This window comes from Haliotis rubra, unplaced genomic scaffold (assembly GCF_003918875.1).
Source record: "Haliotis rubra isolate DU_JTF1 unplaced genomic scaffold, ASM391887v1 Scf2, whole genome shotgun sequence".
Classification (NCBI taxonomy): Eukaryota; Metazoa; Mollusca; class Gastropoda; order Lepetellida; family Haliotidae; genus Haliotis; species Haliotis rubra.
In genome coordinates this window covers 7,607,780-7,625,241 of record NW_025766002.1, presented here as the reverse complement: position 1 = coordinate 7,625,241, position 17,462 = coordinate 7,607,780, and the positions used below count along the sequence as shown (strand labels likewise).

At 46.5% G+C, this 17,462-nt stretch overlaps 1 protein-coding gene across 4 annotated transcripts in view; it reads right to left on the bottom strand.

Moving 5' to 3' along the window:
* LOC124275462 (spermatogenesis-associated protein 1-like) overlaps window positions 1-17,462 on the bottom strand; it is a 102,877-nt gene that overhangs the window by 49,587 nt on the left and 35,828 nt on the right. The gene's annotated exons all lie outside the window — the stretch shown is intronic.

Sequence of the window (17,462 nt, the reverse complement as noted above, 5' to 3'; positions counted from 1 at the left end):
CAGCAGCCAAAAGGTTTGGGAGTTCGCCATCCTTGACATGTAGAAGACAATCAAAGCTAGCACAATGTGTCTCATGTTACATAGAACAACATACTAAACAAAATGTCAGTATATTGTCAAACTTACAAAATAGGATATTTGAATATCAGCATATATACTTATGTGAGGGTAAATATTTCAATCATTATCATCCTGAAAGGTATGTTAAAAAACTGAAAACAATTATGAAGAAAATAAAAACAAATGCCATGTTCTTTAATATATTGTAATTTAAGCCCCTATCCCTAAGGGTAAATAATTTTCAACTGACAAAAAAAATATGCATATTATCATTTGTATGTCTCTGTTTGTATGTAATCTCTGCCTGAGATTACAGTTTGCACATTCCAAATCATGTATGTACTTCAAACAATTACTTCATTCTTCAAACATGGACACAAGCTGCAGAAGTTCCAACAATGTACTGAGTTATTATTTTTGAGGAACCCTTTTATCTTGTTGGTATATAAAATACTCCTGAACCATACCTGCCTTCTGACAAATCACACACATTCAAGCCCTCACATAATATGTTCCAACTGGTTCAGAAGCTCTCATATCTCTTTCTTCATGGTAATAACAGAATTCATGCCTACTTTTTGTATGTGTACAGAATACTTTTGCTCTACATGTCCTTGAGGATCTGCCATGTTTTGACATACATTACACAAGACAACGGTCAGTCCTTGCAGTGATCCAAGAATATCGAGTAAAGCTCTACAGCTGATATATCAATATATGAAAGGAAACAGACTTAATGCCATCTCTTAATCATTCAAAATAGCTGTGAGGCCTAACTATACAGGCAGAATAAGTTCTGAGGAAATATTCAGACTTCTTCCATGAAAGGTATCTTTGTTTTGCAAGATGCCCATATGCAGAGTTCCTGGGATCTTTGAGGTTTTCTTCTGTAGTATTAATCTAGATAATGCTAGATGTATATTTTCAACATTGATGTTATGACAAGGAACTTTCGTTATTGTTTTTGAATACCGATGTCTATAATCTTTATTCAATACATTTTCTTGCAGTTCTCAAGGTTGAACAAACAGATTTTTGTATCAATCGAAGACATCTATCAGAATCTGAAGACATTGTTCAGCATCATAAGCAAATTAATTGTTGTTCAACAGTGACTTCAATACAACTGATGCAGGCAACTGATGCCGGCCCTCGACATATACCCCAGAGAAACCAGGCAACATGGGTAAGGAGCTGTCACATGGTTGAACTGGGGACCCACCACTAAACATCCTGTTTGAGGGGCTCGGATTTTACTCACAGGCACAATATTTTTCAGCTCTGCTTTTAAACATGATCATCTCTGAACAGAAGAGCTAGTCATCATATTTTCAGGATATCCTGAATGATCAGGAATATGTTTTTTCTATTAAATTTTAATAATAATCTTCCAGCTCCAGAAGTTCAGCTGGATGATATTGACAAACATTATGGATAACAACTTCTTTATTACAAGAGTGGGACGTTTTGATACAGATTCTTGTTCCTTTGTCAAGCAGGACAAGCAATACATGCTTGTCAATGGTACAAGTTATCCATAAAGTTTGTCTATATTGTACTTCCCAGCTTCTAAAATGCCACTCAAATATGTTTTCAGCTGAATGGTCCCATTAATGGCCTCTATCATGCACATCTACAACACAGATCCTTAATCAGGGTATTATAAAACACACAACACCATTTAGAAAGTGGTCAAATGTAACATTTGTTATTCAAGCCCTATTATTGGGTTGAATCCTATCCTGTATCGGTTATGTGGCTTTAATAGCTCCAATCTCTTGTTGCACAAAGCCAGACTCGTGTTTTATTGGATATGTATCAAATTTCTCTGTCAGTGTTTACAGAAACCTCTGATGATTAATGTGTTAATGTTGTTCATCTCTACCCTCTATTGTTCCGTTTATCATGTTCAAACAAAGCGTACAACGATATGACAAAACAGAACACTGTCACAATCCTTGTTTGTCAATATAACATATGAAAAGACAATGGCTGGCACAACACAAAGATACTGAATGTTAACACACTCTGTAGCAGTCATAACGACATAACAGAAACTAAGGCTACACACCATAAAAATTGCTTTTGATCAATTTCAGATTTTATAAGGCAAGCTGACTAGGTTTCTTTTTTCAGAGGGCTTTTTCTCCAACAGCAACAAGAATGAAACATGCCAACCAGAGACACCATGAACTTGGAAACCAGCGATCACGAATAGAGTCTGACCCTCTGACAAATCTGGCAGATTCGCCAACGGTCAGACAGAAGTCTACAACCCGCCGGCCAGTGTCTGACTGTATATTTCACAATGACTTTGACTGAAGTTGTTTTATGTGACATGTGACACTTGTTTATTGTTTATAAATCTTATGTTTGTTAATAATTTCAACGTCAATTATAAGAAATAGTAGTATATACAATGGGGGTTCTGGATCACTTTCAACCAAAGCCTCTGCAAAGCCTTATTTCACAAGTAAGGCTTTGGTCGGGCCCTTGGCTCTTGCTACCATTTCCCCTACTACAAAAGTTGGGGGATGCGAACGCACCTCCTAGCCGCGCTACCGGGGGCATGGCTGGAGTAATGGGACACCGCTATGCTGGAGGTAACACTGTACCGTACGGTACGATCAATAATTCTTCTCTCACAAACCCCCTACCTGGCCCATCCCTCAAGTAGTACAAGTTTGGCTCGTCTGCTTTGATGTCCACTTTATCTATGTTGTAAGTTTTGACTGACCATATAGGATCGGTGGCTCGCTTACGGCTATCACCCTCGTGTTCCCCCGGCTGGTATAGATACCTCACTAGGGCCCTATCTGGTATCTGTTTCTCCTTCCCCACGCAATGGAGCAGCCGACTCTGCAACTATTGATTTTAGTTTGATAAGCGTCTGCGGTTTCTTATCAGTGAGCGGGTGACTTCATGGTTGATTGCCGACACCACCTTGGGTAACCTCGCGACCCATTCAGTCGATCGTTTTCCGGGTTTGCCATCTCCCTAGCATACTGATGCCCGAATAAAGCGCTCTGCCAAAGTCCTATTGAATCTCTCAACTATGGCTTGGCTGCGATGGGCTCCAGCCGTGCCACGCCTGACCTTTGTATCGTGTTTGTCTAGCAGTTGTGACCACGGCACCCATGAACTCCGTCCGGGGTCAACTTGCAGCTCTGTTGGCCACGTCAGCGGACTGCGTTTGTATATCGCGTTCGAATCCTCTGGCTACCTGGGCGAGTCTTTCGCGGTCAAGGGTTCAGCTTCCTTGTAGCGACTGGCTACGTCCACTACGGTTAAGGCATACTTGTACCTCTTGTCGTGGGGTAGGAACAGTAGGTCTGCCTGGTGAACGCTATTAGGTATGTTAATACCGAACCTCCTTCTAGGCATCGTGGCGTGGTGCCGGCAAATAGATCTGCCACAGGGCTTGTTTTCAAGCCACGCTTTGGCCTCCTCCACCGTGGGTACTCGCGCCATTTTAGCTAAGCTTATCTACAGCACTAGCTCCTTTCCAGTACCCACGCGGGCTGTAGTAAATAGCCTCAAACTTTCTCTGGTTTCGTGACATGTCACCTATATATCTATGTTCTTGGTTCAATTTTCTCATGCCCGTGCGGCGTGCGTGTTTATCCCATCAATAGCTATCCAACGCGTTTAGTGTCCATAGGTGACAGGGGCGTCTTGTTTATAGTCAGTCCGTATATCTTATGCCCATCACTTCTAAGTGTGTTCATTTTATGCCTAAAGGTACGGGTCTTGAACAGGGCTTCCTTGAATCTGGCGTGTTTGATGTGTTGTTTCACCACATACTTCTTAACACCCTTAGCCTTCGGATTTCACCATTGTCGGCCTTCAGTATGGAGTACATCTTAGGCCTCAACCCTATGTACTTTCGGCTATGGGCGTGCCAGCACACTCATCCTTCATCTTACCTAGGACCTTTTTATTTACCGTACTGTGTATGGCATGGTCCTTAGGGTAGTCGCTGGTGTCGTTACAAATTGAGGTGTTTTTCATGTCCTTGTACCGTCCTCGGTTCGAATCTCCATCAGCAGGGAATCCATGTCAGTGTACAGAACTTCACACCTGTCGTCGTACTGTTTCTTAAGCTCGTTGTAATAAAAGTCGTACATCAGGTGTTTGGATAAATCGAGGATGCTCATCCCCGTAAAACAGGCGGTTGAATTTTATGTGGCTTTTCTTCATGTGTAGGGCAACTAGATCATCGGTGAATATCTTGCTACGGTTGAATGCGGACTGGCTATCAGTCTCCTGAGCTTGTCTTCCTCATTCGACCGAAACCAGCTTCACGGTCACGCGTTTCCTCAGGTTCTCCATAGTCTTACCGAACACCGAGTTGTTCATGAGCTTATAGAGATTTTTCTCAAAGTCACTGGTGGCAAGCTTTCGAAGGTCTGTGTTCATTCTGATGTAAGGCTCCATCCAGGGGCTCTGGGTGAACACGAGCACCCTGTGTATTTTGGTCAGCCTCATACCCAACGACAGGTACAGCTGTAGGTTGCGATAGTGAACGATGTACTTGGTCTTATTCATTAAGTTGGGCACGAGTTTTCAACGTCTGTCACACATACACCTAACAAGTTATGTTGGTACTCAGACATCCAGTCTGGGTTAACCTCATACGTTCGGGGCCAGGGGTAGCTGTTGTGTGATGTGTAATGCCTTGGGGTATTCCAAGTCAACCTCGAGGATATAACCTTTATTGAATCTGGTGCGATGCTCATAACATCGACCTCCTTTGGCCTTCATTCGAACCCCCTGTGGGTAGATACTGGCTCATAGCCCAGCCGTACAGGTTGTTGGCGTCGAGGTAGAGAATGTGATTCTTTGGCTTGCTAGGGTCGTAACCCTTCACGTATTGATTATTTGCTTTCGGCGTATCGTTTGGTTGCCATGGAGATCCCACCTCGCAAGCCTTTCTCAATGAATAGGTGCATGTCATAATCTGTAAGCAATTCCAACTTAACTCCGGTCTTTTAAGCAAGGCATCCCACGACAGACCTGGGCTGGTGTAATACCATCGCGGGGTCGAAGTTTATACTGCTTGAAACATGTCCGCCTAAACGTCTCAAACACGTCGGCTAACAGCAGTACATCTGTCCTTAAGTACAGGTCGTGGTAGTCACCCAGGTTCTTACAACCCAGTTTATTCCATACATTAATAGCGCGTGAGTAATCGTCTTGGGATATTTCCGAGTCGGTCAGATTGCTGTAAAATTCTCTCTGATGGGGGTAGTCTGGTCTCCGGCGAACTTGACCCAACTATCCATGTACTCATAGGGGTACACACCCTTCCTCATAAGCAGGGGTCTAGTCTCGGTATCTGTGTATCGGTCGGTGATAGGAAGGTATCGTTGGCCTTGACCAGACTGTCTAATGAAGACAAGAGAAATTGTACTGAATCTATGAACCTAAGGCCGTTTAAGCTGAAGGAGATGTATCTCTCCATGTTGTTGGGAATGCATCGTTATATTACCATCGCTTTTCGCGATGGCCTGCATGATTAAGTGAGAGTCGTACCCTCTCAAGTTGTGAAAGACAACGGGGATGTTTATTGTCTTAGGGTTGATTCTAAGCTTGAGGTTACATCGTGCTGTGAGCCAGCCTCTATACTTACGGTTACGTGGCAGTGATCTCTCACCGAATCACCATTCAGTGGTGAGTCACACGCGTGACAGTTAGTGCTACAGGCGTGAGCTAGCCTGTCGGCTCGGGTCATACGCATTGGGCGACTCTATACAGTGTATTCCTAATAATTTTTCTTCCTCCTGCAAACACTTTAGAAACCTTTCAGCCCGGCGTCAGGGCCCCTATACACCTCCGGGAGCTTTCGTTTCCCCATCACAACGGGGCGACAATGTATCCAAACCCACAGGCTTCATGCTCTTGTGTTTTGTGGGTGAAGCTCTCACCTGTGGGAGCCCGCCTGTGGGGTATCCCCAACAACTGGTTTAACCAAGGCTTCAAAGTCGGGCGATATGATATAAGGCACAGACATTTGGTTCTTGTGGTTACCGAATTTTAGGATATTATCACCTTCCTTAGGCATGTCGATTTCGTATAGCCGTCTGCCCCACCTTGACAATCCTCGGTGGGATTCTAATAAATCAGCTCGTGTGTGAAGCCATGTAGGCACCGTTAAGCAGAAGTGGGTCTTTTCTCTGTGTGCCGATTGGTCATACAACAGCCTGCTAAAGTGTTTTATCCAAGCGTAGTGGTACTTGTCACCTCGCTGGATCATGAATATATTGATAACACGAGGGGGGTTCCCCCCCTGTTCCCCCAACAGTTGGGGTTTCCCCACCACTGGGCTGACCCTGTGCACTATTGTTGTGTTACCTTCGTGTCCAAAGACATTTATAGCTAGATTATTCTGTTTTTCTATTTTAGTTATCTGGGATATGGGGGTGGGTTCATCTATACCATCCCAGTTGAGCCCATCGTCTTGGGGATAACTAGAAGGCCTGTTCGAATTAGTGTCAGCTGGAAACAAGGCTGACCTGATAGCTAACCTCAAGCAATCGTCTCCTCTATTCCTGACGTTGACTATGGCATGTTTTTTCCTATAGTAGGGAGGCAAGTCTAGGTATGACCAGCCTCTGAACGGCATGCGTAGTTAGCTATGTCTAGATAGACATTATCGATTTTATCTACAGTCCACCCAGACCCCAAGTGTGTGTAGCGTTCTAGGTATTCTCGTGATTATCTGCTGAAAACTAGTATCGATTGATGTGTCAATGGTCTCTATATGGGTCACGACCTCTTGTTTACCCGAAGTAAGGCTGAACATACTCAGTGACACCTCCCCACTTGCTTATCGAGTGACATTTTAACTGTGATTTGAAATTTGATACTTCCTAGACTGGTTAGTTCCTGGTTGACCTTATCAGCTATCAGAGGTTTGATATCTGCGATATCTATGTTCCTATCAACATGCATCGCCAGCCTCTCAAATAGTTGCCTACAGCACGCTCAGTCTTACGAACTGTAGGTCGACAGCTCTATTCTGCCGTAACAGTTCTACAAGCTGTGGCTTTCTCGATTATTCGGGAATATCCCCTAACCCCAAATCACGTGCCTGAACTTTCAATTGTTTTACAGTGGGAGGTTTTGCTCTACGGGGCATGTGATAACAATGCGATTAACCGGCTCTCCCCAGGTTTGAATAGCCCGTGAATCCAAGCTGTTTTGCTTGAGCTTTTAATTGTTTTACCGTGGGAGGGCTTCTAAACCTAGTAATTTCAACAATGCTGGTTTGGGCATTCGAGAATACCCAATTACACCCCTCTGCCTGGCGATCCGCTTAAGTTCACCAACAGTGGTCATAGTTAGCATACACACCTAAGAGAACCAATGTCTAATTGGCCCACCGTAAGGTAAAAATCAAGATACACCTTATCGATTATTCCCTCAACCCACCCGAATATGCGCAGCATAGTAGGGTGTTTTTATTACTTGCAGCGAGTCGTCAACAAGTATATCTATATCCCCATGCACATCTACTTCCCACCATCAAAGTAATTCCAAGTGTGCCCAGCCCATGGCACATCAAACCCTACTTTTACAATGATTGTAAGCGAGCACCCTTATATAGTTCCCTAATAATCATGGGTTTGAGGACACTAATATCTATACTTTTCCCCACATCCATCTGCCAGCTGCTCAGGCAACCTTCCTGGGCTCAGTTTCCACAAACATAGCTATCGTATGTGTGTATAATCTCTAATTGGGCCACTGTAGCCTTACACTGCTATCTTGAGAAGTCGCCTACGTTCTTTTATGTAGGTCTTTTATTCTCGTAGATGAGGTGATGTCTGACTACGTTAAGCCCGTGAGCTTTACATAGACAGTAGTGCCCTTTAACCCTATACCGCACACAGAACACACATAGTTAGGGCTTCCCATGTGGAAACAACAGTACCCCTGAGTCCTGCATTTCCTACCACAGGCCTCGGTCTTCCCCATAAGTATGTATTACATCGGGTATGGAGCAGGTCTCATGTTTAGCATACTTATATGGGTATTTAGTCTAATTGTTTATGCAACCAAGGCGGTCGGCTGCTATACCCAGCGCTATGAAGCCCAGTTCACGGTCCATTTGCCCCTTGGATGGTGTGTAGTACTGGCGAGTGTGGGTTTATTGAGTGGTTGCAACCGTTTACCAGTTAATAAGTAGTATTCTTTATGGCTCGTCGTCAACATCGTGGAATGTTTGAGCGGCATGGTTTTCACGCCTGAGTTGTTGCGTTAATGTAATCGATCCTCTGGAGGCGTTTTTAAGCGTGCTTTCGGATTGGGCAGCCTGTAATTTCTCAATAGCGAGATTATGGCTTTCTTTCTTCCTGTATTTCAGCCCGGCGTGTGACTCTCGTAGTTTCGAGAGAGGAAATTACTCCCGGAAAATGCTAGGGCATTCACTAAGCCCACCGACCATCATAGCTATCGTGGCCATCTTTACTTCATAATATTTTCAGGTAGTATCCCTTGTTTTACTAGGATGTCTTTTGTAGCCATCGCCATACCAAGGTTCATTATGAGCATACCCATATCCTGCAGGTTGAAATCTAGCTTGATAGTTGGTTGTTTAAGCACCATTTTGGTCAACGGCGTATCCTACGGCTAGACTGGCGACCACTGTGGCGTGGTATCGTCGTTGAATGAACGTTTTCCCCTCAGACATTATGTATATGATATAAAATATTAAATTATAACATGATATGTGCGGTGGACGACCTCTAATTGGGGGAGAGGGTCTCCCTCCCCGGAATCCTTAGGATTCCTGTGTGGGTTTCCCTTCCTGTGTCGTGTATATAACCACGAGATAGCCACGGCAGCATTTGCGCATACAACTAACAAGAATCGCTCCGGGTGAGTCACCCTGATAATTTTATGTTGGTTACACCACCGTTTTTTACCGGCAGCTACTCTCTTAGGATTCTTCTGCCTGGTTACTGTAGGGGGTTGGGGTTCCCCCAACTTTGGGGTTTCCGCCAGTTGTGGGGTCTCCTCCAGTTGTTGGGGTTTCCCCAACGTGGGGGTTTCCTCCAGTTGTTGGGGTGGGGTTTCCTCCTGTGCATCCATCTATACTATTATTATTATTTTTCCTCTCAAATTGGCAATGCTTTGCCGTAATAATCGCCGCCGTCACCGGGGCTAACAACATACCATATTTGTGGTACAGCTCGCAGCTAATAGAGCTCAAGGCGTGCTCGATAAAAGGGTCTTTCTCGAGGTCTTCCCACAGGTAAAGTCGGCGCTCCGGGGGAATGGGAAGGAAGTATGCCGCAATACCAGTGTATATCTGGGTCATAGCCGATCCTATTGTCTTTGTCATTTCTGCTCCGAGCGGGACTTCGTATCTAGCGTACAGCTTATCGATTTCTTCGGCTGACATTTTGTGAATTTTATCTGGAGTGTACTCCCAAAGTAATGTTTGGCTTTGCAGCCAACAATAGCGCCACCAGTTTCTCTCGCTTGTCATCATCCACCTGTGGTGATTGGGGTACCAACAATTGTTCGAGCAATTCCTCACACTCCATCTTATAATATAACAAGTAAGATTTAGTTTTAACTATATAATACCCGATGCAGGCAAAACACAGGGAAATGAAGGTTAAGTTGCACACGACGAACACTTCAAATACCATAGCTATAACTAAATGCTAAGCATTATACTAAGCATTGCTTAGCTTTGCTAAGCATTTGCTAAGCATTGCTAAGCTAAAACACCCTATATGCTACTGGTTGGTCGGTCTTGAGCACGAGCTTAGCATGTTTAGTTTCAGCGAGCTGTTTCTTCACCCGTTCCCGTTCTAATTTGCTCATCACATCGTTCTCTCTCAAACACTCCTCGAACGAATCCCTGTCCTTGCAGTGAAATAAGGCCACCCATCGCGTCTGCTCCCTGAGGTCTTTCAACACCGAGTTGAACTTCTGCGTTAGTACCCAGACGCTGTGATTTGCGTGCCGGCCGGAGAAGGCCAGATGCGATAGCATGTCTCTCTTTTTTGTTATCTCGCGATTAAGCTGCACGGTCGTCCAGTATGAACAGTGTAGACTCCCTTTAAATTTCGTGAAGAGCTTTCAACCAGTCCTGTAGAGCGTGTTCCAGAATTACCGACTTTGTGTGCGTCGGGTCCGTCATCACCAAAGGTCTTTCCGTTAATGCGTTTTATTCATGCTCAGAGTAGGGCACATGATAGCGATGTTATCAAACACATCCCTGTAGTACCCTCAACATATCAACAGCAAGCGGTCTTCCCACAGCCGTCTGCCCGCACTATGAGCAGTGTGTGGTCGCGGGGTAAATCAATATATAGATGGCCTGCGAATCTCCCATTGTCTATATTAAGTTCTTGGCGTCCATAATAGCGTTACAGATATAATTTCAACTTACCAGCAGGTTGAGCCTTCTTGGTAATCTGGATTGTTATCCCCTCACTGCCATTGTCTATCACGGCGACCACTACCGTGCAGTTTATCGTCATCTGTGGATCATGTCCAACCATAGGGCATACTTGGTGGTCAGGTATTCACCGATCTTCCGCGGAGGATAGGTCAGGTCCTTGGTTATGTAATGTTGTTTTGCTTTCGGTAGCTTTTTATCTCATCCCACTGCTGGTATGGCCTCATACCATGACTGAACAACTGGTTGGGCCGCCCTCTATGGTCACTTCCACCTTTTCAATCTCGGGATTAAAAACTTCGCTGTCCCTCGGAGCGGTTCGTAATCCTCCGCGGGGACGACAAGGATGCCTTTCATTGATCAGCGCCGGCGCGTTCAGGTTGATATTCCACACAGTGTCGGCTCTTATCTCGAGCGACTGATCTATGCCTCAGTATCGCGGTTAGGTACAGGATGGCCATCTTCCCAGAGTACTGGCTTCTAACCTGCCTGGCCAGCTCCGGGCTAGTGACCATGTCGAACTCAGAGAGATGTTGTCTATGGTAACTGGCCTCATCACCGTTCGAGCGCGCACTACTTTGCTATAGTCGTTAAGCGTGAGCTCGTATTCAAGCCTATCACCCAGCGGCCTGGTAAAACGGCGGCGTGTCCGTGAAGCAACTTCGAAGTCGGCGACGCGCAGAACCGGTTCCCGTGCGGCTTGGCGATGGCCTTTTCACCGTCCGTGATCTTGTCTAGCTGTTCTTGCGTGAAGGCATACCCTATCTTGCGACCGGGTTGATTTGCTGATACCCTGGTACCGTCATTGACCGCGTTCTCCTAAGCTTTTCCAGAGATCCCGTAGCAGTGAAACCGTGGCTGTCGTCGATGCTCAGCACCTCGTTACCGCTGATCTTGATGGTGGTTTTCTTGATGATGGCTCGACCTACGTTCCTTACTAGCTCACGTTTGTCGTTGGTGGAGGTCAGCGTGAGGTTGAGCATAAAGTCGAACCGTGCCTGGTACAATGAGGTCATTCTCGCCAAGGTTTGGAAATCTAACCAGCAGAGTTTGGTTCTGGTCTATCTTGCTGGGATTGTTGGTGATGGTCACCGACTGGCGCCGACTCTGGCACCTAGAGGCTCTCTTGATCTTCTGAAAGGATCTAGTTTTCTACCGTACATTGTTATATAAATGAAATATATTTTAATACTAAATAATGGCAGAGTACATACCTATGGATGATATGTGGGATGATAGTGCCCAGGCATTCGAGGATGACACCTCATTCACTACCCCTTAAGTTACTGAACTTATACAGCCAGCTGTCAACGATTATTACAAGCGCCCGGTTGAAAATAGAGACAACATCAAGCCGTTGGGAAGGGACTATTCCAAGTTTACAATCGATAATAAGGGCACGCTGCGATTGAAGGCTTACCGAGTCGATCTCATGAATAAGCGCAGCGAGAACAGCTTGCTTTGTCAACACTCACCAGTCGCCATGGGGGTCAGCTGATCCGTGATGAACTAGGCTTCATAGATTACGGTAGCGTAAAAGCTTCCCCAAAGGCCGTCCAAGATCTGCAAGCAGCCAGGGCCAATACTGGGGATGCTAAAGAAACGTCGGACAATATCGAAAAACTATTGACCACGTTACCATGACAAACCCTTGCGGGTCTCCGAATTTCCCCTGAGGGAACTCGCGAGGCCTAGGCCGAACAACAGAAACGTAATGCGCGGAGAACTTCGTGAACAACATGGGGAAACTTAATGAAATCGATGAGCACATCGGCTTCGCGAAAAATAAAACTCACCGGCGGATGGTGATATGAAGCGTCGTGTCGAGGAGAGAATAAAAACTTGGAAGGCGAGGGCGGACTCGGTTGGAATCCGCTTCCTCTAACCGAGAAGCGCTCGATCACAGATCAGTAGAGTCACGGAAACCATCGTCGAGTCCTAAATGAAGACACCTGCAGCTAGCTGACAGGATTCGGATCCTGTTCGAGCAAGGCATCACCATCGCCAGCATTCTGACCGCATTGGGCTTCATCATATCAACCCTGGTGGTGTCACTGACGCCTGCCGGCGGCGGTGGGGGTACACCCACGCCTGCACCAAGTGGTGGGGGTGTCAGAGACTGGATAAAAAAACTAGGGGAGGCACTGGCTAAACTAGCTGGTAAGGCTGCCGAAGCCCTGCCCGGCATCCTTGGTAGCATCGTCTCGTGGTTGCTGAGCGCTCTGGCTAAAACTGTCACGTGGCTCAGTCAAAACCTATGGGCAGCCATCGTCGCAGTAGCGGGTCTGGTGTATGTAGCGGCTAAGGAATTTTTAACCAAATAAGCCCCAAAGCTACCCCACCAACCACCAGGGCTGTTTTACGATCGATGTGCTGCTGATTGGATTGTGGGGGTGACCCCACAGGGGGTGTTGGTTGAACCCTAGGCTCCGGGGGTGGCGCCACTATACCCGTTTCACCGGTTCGTGGGTGGTGGGGCGTGGGGGCGTTGACATCGAGGTTGGCGCTAACTTTTGGTCGCCCGTGGCTACAACTATTTCGTTGTTGTAGCCCACCACTTTACTCTCAGTTGCATATCACCGGAGCCATGTACAACCCCACGTCGAACCGTAGTCGACTTTTCGACCTGGCATATTCCAACACGTCTTGGTAGCGTTTGATGGCACTTCGGGAGATCAACTGGAGCATTGATAGCATCCTCTCGTTGACAACGAACTGTTTCTGGCGTCGTAAGCAGTCCCCTTACCGATAATACTGGAGCGCGTTTGCGTCTGCGCGCCAAACACGCCCACCGTGCGTTCGAATCAGAGTCGTTTAACCTGATTACCCGGCACGCGAGTAAACCCTTTCGGCGTGTCCAACATAAACTTTTTCAGTCATCCGCTGCCCCTCCCTGATCAAACCTCCAGACTCTGTACTCCTTGTTGGCATTGAAAGCCATGTAGCGGTCATCCCACTTTCGTTGGTTGTGAAGAGATGATACGACTTGTATCCCCAATCTTTCACCAGCAGTTTGCTGGCTTCCACAAGGGCATTTGGTGAACGATGGGGATACCCAACCCGTGGTTCGAAGCCCGGCAAACGCCAATCCGTCTTCGGGTTTAGTTCGAATTCGTTGCAAATCGTTAAGTAGGCTCGCGCCTATCGTACTTGTTGTTTAATGGGTTCCATGCATTGTCCTGTGGGGCCGGGGCGCTGATTTCTTTAGGATCGCCTGACCTGGTAGTACCGTGGAACTTGAACACAGACTGACTCAGCGGTCCACGCCGAAGTGTCGGTCAATGTCACCACACACCCGTTGTAGCGCACCACCACGGCGAAGTTGAGTTGATTCTGCCAGAACTGCATCGGGTTGTTGAACCAAGCATGAACTACCTTAAGCGTTAGTCACCGAAAATTTATACAGGCTGAACACATCTAAAAGCTGGGCGTTGAAATACATCCATCAGCAACCCGCGATCTTCATGGGTGAAAATCTATGTCCAGTTTAGGGTAAAACACTCCAGGGGAGTAAGACACTCCTTGCGAGGATACTCCTACTTGGGAATACATTTTAAAACTATTATATAATGAGCATATATACTCTAACATGTACATAACACTTCCAGGAATAACGAGCGGCGAGGCAGTTCAGCTGGCCTTACGCGATCGATAACTACGTCGGGTCAACTCGAAATCGCACTCTGCGATATCACCTACCTACCGCCAATGGACTAACATCAGCGCCAGCAACAATAAGCTGTTCGTCAGTGGAACTTCGCAGCCAGATAACTGGCGGCTACTACAGGCGTGTGCTCGCTAAGTGATGAGGTCTTCAAACCCTGGGGAGCCGAACTCAAGATGAGCGACTCAAAGCGGCACAGTGGTGTTAATCAACAACGGAAGAAACTCCTTGAGGCTCGGCCGACCATTGGCGAGACACACTCGGTATGTCACCTGGCGAGATAAAACCAACAACAACCGTCACAGGCGCGAGGTTACCCGACCTAGTACCGTGCCGAGGCTGTACATTCATCTAGGTCAGGTGAGCACAACGTTACAACATTCAAGGGGTCACCCTTCCACTATACTGAGAGCCGTGCCGGTGAAAGCGGAGAAATACAACGACGGTAGAACCGAGTCGTTTTCACCGCGGCAGTATAAGAGAGGTTGACTCAGGGCAACATACCTGAGCTGATAATATCGGGTGTTAGATATAAATCATAATCCCGTGAATATAGGATACCTCAGCTTAGCGCTTCACATAAAATGACCAGCGCTGGCAAGGGCCGGGGTGAAAAATGCGTCAATGTGGGGATCTCCGACCTCGGGGGACACCGCAGCGGTTTCGGCGCTCCCGGAGTAGATGGTAAATTGTGCGCCTTGCAACTGAAAACAACATTTACAAACGCGTTGAAGTCCCCTCCGGTGGAGCCCTAGGTGATATAGTAGATACCTCAAGGCGGTAGTCAACACTAAGTACACCCTAGTCACCACCGGTAATGATAATTGGATAATATACCCATCGTTGGGGGCAAACTGTTCGACTTAGGCGATGTTGAGAGCACTACCGTCGCCCGAAACAAGCCATATACTTCGTCTTCACGAAGATGACAAGTGGGTGTTGTTACCAGATAAAGACGACTGGTTTCTCAATATTAGGCTCGGCTCCCCTATGTGTTCACGTATAACAAAGACAACCACCTAAACAAAGTCGTTAACAACGGAACCCTGCTCGTGGCTTACGTCCCGACTCAGAGGCGTAAGCGTGAGTCATCAACCCAGTCGCCAGTATGGCAGCCCACATGCTATCGAGTAAAGCGGGCATGCAAAAGCGTGACATTGCAGTTGGTGTCTGAATTTGAAGGCGTGGTCAGGATACTAGAGAGTCTACCGCGAACTCAACACTGATCATCAAAGTCTACCTAGGGGAACCATCGGGGAATGATGTCGAGATCGTGAAGGGGATCAAACTTGGGTGGGTGAAAGCGACACCAGTATCCGCGTTTGCACAGTTTACGTGCTTGGTGGGTGTCGGCTCCAACACCAGTCTGCAGGGTGTCACCGTGATCGTGGAAAACACTATATCACTAACCAAGATCTTCCTACCTGACAACATACACTTCATGGGGGTGAAGTTAACCCCTGAACTATTATCAGAAAACCAGTTGGAAATTATATCGTAATAGTATTATAGCAATGTCCAGTCATCGTCCCAACACTACGCTTAATGACCTAGGGGACACGGAGGGATTCGATGAGCCTGGTGAGGAAGACACCTCGTACGTCCTACACTTGAAAGACAATGTGTATAGGCGGGCAGCAATAGCCGATCATCTACCCAAACCCACACTCAGGGACCTAGAGGAGTTCGATCCGCCTGGTAAGAAAGGTAGCTTATACGTCCTACAATCAATAGGTGATGGGTACGTGCGGAGGCTCCTGCCAGACGACTTTATGAGAAGTCTGCACAACCACTTTATAGAGTCCAAATGTTTGCTCAACATAACCCTCACCACACCTTACGTCTCTTTTCGTGATGATTTTAGTGATATCACTGAAATTAAGAACAGCGGTATCTCGTTCGGGGGGTTTCAACCCGACGGTCTTATAAATATTAGAATTTCCCCAATCCCAAATCACCCTGGTTATATGTTAGATGCACCCGAGTATGCACAGTTATCATTTAAGGGACACTCTCACCTACGACCTCCTACGTTGATGTCCCCAGGCTCCACATTAATCGTAATACTCTTTTTAAAAAGCACCCATGGGACTGACTCATGGGACCTTGTATCTGGGATGGAAATAAGCATATCTGATACCGAATATAAAGACCGCTATTGTAGTATCGTTATACGACGGGACTCGGGGCCTGGTAAGGGGTTTCTGCCCCCCTTAACAAGCAACAGGATGTTTAGGGTAAGTCGCCAAAGATTACCTATTCGCCTTTCCCCTATTCACCTACCCGAGAACGTTGGCCTTGTAAAATTCCAGTACGTTGAGCAACTATTAACTGATACCCAATTAAAAAATATTTCCCCAGATATATTATAGGCACACAGGATGGGGCTGTACCCAGTCGTAGAGGAAGTAGCGAAGACCCTGGAAACCGTAAACGGGTTCCGCTTGAGGCAGTTATGTGATGTAAAACGTCAACTAGAGCAAGACCGCGACACGCGGAAAGCACTATGTAAAAAGTACCATAGAGCTTTCAATATCGTGGACGGGGCTGACGCTGCCCTTATGGCAACCAGCATGGGGCTGGGAGCGGCAGGTGTTGGGTTGTTAGCTACCATCGTGGCTGCACCTATAGTACTAGGTATTGAAATAACAGCTGGGGTGGCAGGGGTGTTAGGGTTGGTGCTTAAGTTGGCATCACGTAGACTGCATCGTAAGGCATTGAAACACGACGAGATCAGGGTTCTGGCTGAAGCAAAGCTGAACACAGTAAGTGAGCGTATTTCCACTGCACTCACTGACAGTAAGATCTCAGAGGAGGAGTTTAGTTCAATCCTCTCTGAACTCACAAAATATAACAAAATGAAACAAGAGATTCGATCCAAGTCTCGTAAGTCTACTATCAGCGAGGATGAGAAAAAAAAGTGTACATAGAACAAGGGGTGAAAAAAGCCCGGCAAGCCTTTATTACAAACACCAAAGAGATCATAGGCGATTCACATTAAACTGTTTCATCGAGGTAAACATGGTATAGCGGCACAATAGTGCCATAGCGGCACGTTAGACGCAGCCCAGGATTGGATGGTGCAATCCCAGGATACCAACACACTCCAGCCATGCCCCCGGTAGCGCGGCTAGGAGGTGCGTTCGCATCCCCCAACTTTTGTAGTAGGGGAAATGGTAGCAAGAGCCAAGGGCCCGACCAAAGCCTTACTTGTGAAATAAGGCTTTGCAGAGGCTTTGGTTGAAAGTGATCCAGAACCCCCCATTGTATATACTACTGAAATATTAAATCTGAAATGTGTGTTTAATTTTATTCCAT